The sequence below is a fragment of the Octopus bimaculoides genome, chromosome 6, assembly GCF_001194135.2.
Source record: "Octopus bimaculoides isolate UCB-OBI-ISO-001 chromosome 6, ASM119413v2, whole genome shotgun sequence".
Classification (NCBI taxonomy): Eukaryota; Metazoa; Mollusca; class Cephalopoda; order Octopoda; family Octopodidae; genus Octopus; species Octopus bimaculoides.
In genome coordinates this window covers 68271758-68275265 of record NC_068986.1, presented here as the reverse complement: position 1 = coordinate 68275265, position 3508 = coordinate 68271758, and the positions used below count along the sequence as shown (strand labels likewise).

At 32.0% G+C, this 3508-nt stretch overlaps 1 long non-coding RNA gene across 1 annotated transcript in view; it reads right to left on the bottom strand.

The window, feature by feature from the left end:
• Window positions 1-431, bottom strand: part of LOC128248148 (uncharacterized) — a 42380-nt gene extending 41949 nt beyond the window's left edge. The window contains exon 1 of the long non-coding RNA XR_008264436.1: window positions 258-431. This is a non-coding gene — a long non-coding RNA (uncharacterized LOC128248148). The remainder of the gene's footprint in view (window positions 1-257) is intronic.
• Between the last annotated feature and the right edge of the window lie 3077 nt (window positions 432-3508).

The following is a 3508-nucleotide window of genomic DNA, read 5'->3' as shown; positions in this document are numbered from 1 at the left end:
TGTGTGTGTGTGTGTGTGTGTGTGTGTGTGTGTGTGTGTGTGTGTGTGTGTGTGTGTCACGTTTATATATTTTCGTACAGAATTTCTGTTGATTTATTATTATTATGCTCTTGTTTATAATGGTCCCTCTTGTCTGAACAATGCAGCCTTCCATGTCAACCCGTCATGTAAACATTAATTAGGTCATTACTATGATTAACATCTGTTAGACTCGTTTTCAAACTTAGTTACTAGGCAGTTATTTATAGAATACTTACTGAAATGAATAGTCACAAGTTCTTTACTGACCAGCAATTTTTTTCTTTAGCATGAGATTCACGTAAGTAAATAAGCAAAAAAAAAAAAGAAAAAAAAACAAATAATAAATAAATAAACGAAGGAAAAAAATACATAAAGGAGAAACAGAAGAAATAGCAAGATAGAAAAAGAAAAGAAACAGAATAAGGAAGAGAGAAAAATAAATGATGAAAATTAGATATAAAGAAAAAGAAAAAGAATGTATCTCGCAAGCAATAAAATAATTAAAGATCTTTACGTGGGAAAATAAACAGAAAATAATTTTTTGATGGTTGATAAGAATGTTTTTAGGGAAAAAGCAAACATAGCGCCATGCTAGATAATACACCCAGGCAGTTAAGAACTGACATTGACATGATGTAGTATACGGAAAGTTTGGATTAAGAGAACAGAACTTTCGGTGGATGTGTGGGGGTGCAGAGTTCTGAATATTTGTCATTACTCATCAATTGTTTCTTCCATCAACTTTTCCCCCTTTCTTTTGGAGCTGTAGATGTTTGTCATTTCTTCCATCAACTTTTTTCACTTTTTTTCGGTCTCAAATTTTGGAACAAGGCCAGCAATTTCAGGGAAGGGGGTTAAGTCGATTATATTGACGTCAGTGCCCAACTGATACTTCTTTTATCCACCCCGAAGGGATGAAAGGCAAAATCGACTTCGTCGGAATTTGAACTCAAAGCGTAAAGACGGACGAAATACCGCCAAGCCCGATGTGCTAACGATTCTGCCAGCTCGGAAATTATATTTGTTGCTGTTTTGCAAAAGTGTCGTAAGTTCAAAACGTTGCTTTTTCAGCAAACGAAAAAATAGTTTCAACAATCCATAGCAAAACCGCTGACAATTTTGATATCTTGGCATATGAAGCAGCTGGAGATACGATAGTTTGACCAAAAGAACCGGCTATTGCAAGCAAAAATAAATATTGAAAAAAAAAAAAAAAGCGCATTTGGCCAAATTTGGACATACGACAGTTTAACATAATAGCAACGATATGTATCTTAAGTAGACGGATTTAAAAAATGATCACAATTTGACACGTCTTTCTTCCAAAAATCTCTCTTGAATTTCAACTAAATTACTCGGCTTTATTTCAAAGGATTTAGATTGTTTCACTTCCATATATCTATCTACTAAGCTTCAAGCAAACTTTTTGAATAAGTTAGTTCATGTAGTTCACGGTGTGTAAAATCTAGTCAGCAAATTCAGCGTAGAGACTCTTGTAGTCATGCTAGTCAAAACTGTGAGAAAACAATTACTTAATGCTGTATTAGTTGTAATATTTGTTGCTAAGTGATAGTTTCCCCATATAATTTAGGGTCACAATTTATCAAATATAAGTCTTATTTCGTTGTATTGTATTTTAAAAACGTTTTTACACAATGAATTATTTCTTGTGGCTTCTACTATTTCGTCATTTATAGAGAATATTTGAAAGATATAAAATCTGCATTGTCATAAAACAATCGTATCCAAGTAAAACGAATCCATATAATCATACGTGCCATATACATAAGTTTTCATATATATAAAAGCAAATATTTATTTAGCTAAATATACAAAACCGTTAATGATGAAGTGGTAAAAAAAAAAAAGAAAGAAAAGAAAAATTAAAATACACACTTGAAAAACTGCAAAAACATTGATTGTGAATTTTTGGTGTAAAGTATCGTAATATTCCTAAAGTCTGCGGGTGCCTAATAGTATATCGACCGCTAATTTCAGTATCTGTCTTACAGAATCTCCAAGAAAGTCTGCAGTTTCCCTAAAATTACTGTGTTTGAATGGAGAATAGTGCACAAATCTAGAAATTTATTTGTCTTTTTGTAAGCACACAAATCAGTCTATACGAAGTCAGTAACAACCACTTGTACACATTTGCCTATGAGTATTACGTGTAAATATTGGTAAATTGGCAACTGTCTTTGAAAGTCTTTTGGATCACAAGGCTTGGTTATCACTGATTTAATAATTATTAAATCATTAATTGATGTTGAAGGATAGCATTGGTAAAATAGAACCGTATCGTGAGTACTTCTAGATTATAATCTAAGATGAGACATAAATAACTTGTCTTATACAACGCTCGTTTACCACCAGAGACTATACTATGGGCTACTATCTCCCATAGACATTTGAACTGAATGGTATGTAATTAGGTTTACTGATTATAAAATGTCTGCAGTAAATAGCAACTTATGATTCATAAACTTGTTGCTCAAAGCTTTATAATTCTGCAATTTTTGCTTCGTAGGTTTCCCATGACTGAATACCACAACAATTGTCTAATGCATTACAAACATTACAAACTTTGCCACCCACATTGTCTATATTTATTTTTTTAACAGTGCTAAACCTCGAGCCTTATATTGTAAAACAATTGTGATAAAAACACCTACAAAATGTCATCAAATTAACTAAAATTTCTTTAATCTATACATACATCTCCTCTACAAGTTATGGGCGTGGCCCTTCCTATCTGGTTGGCTGTATATTATGATATTGGATCTTTGTTACAGACGTTTACGATAATTTTCAAACTATTCTCCCAGCATAAAGGTACAGTCAGCTCTGTTTTGTTAGATGTTACATGTGTTTTTTTCTTCAGCAGGAAGGTTATCTTTGATCTGCTGCCAACGTAGTATTTAACATCATTCTTGAAGAAGGCAGTTTCGCTCAACAAACACGCTTCCATTAGGAGAAAAAAAACCCAAAACAGAACAAATAGAAAATAAGACAAACAACTCCCACCTCACGAAAAATTTCTGATAACAATATAAAAAAAATGACTGAAAACATTTTCTTTTGATGGTACATTACATGGCAATGGTTAATATACTTTTTGTTACTTAAAATAAGTATTCGTAATCCAAGTCGAAGCATCTATAATCAAAGTGGTAAACTGAAGCGGTTGGATCACCAGCAAATAAGGATAGAGTGATTTAAACGCCATTAATTAATGTTAAAGTCGTGGCCTAACAATATTCAGAAACTGACATAAAATAGACTATGTTCCTTAATCTATATATTAATATGGAAATAAGTAATTGTGTCTTTTAATCCTCTCTTTACCAAAGTATAGAAGCATACACTTAAATTTTCAACTATCAGGACACAAATCTCTCTCTCCCCCTCTCTCTCTCTCTCTATAGTTAGATAAAACGAATGGTTTATATATATATATATATATATATATATATATATATATATATAT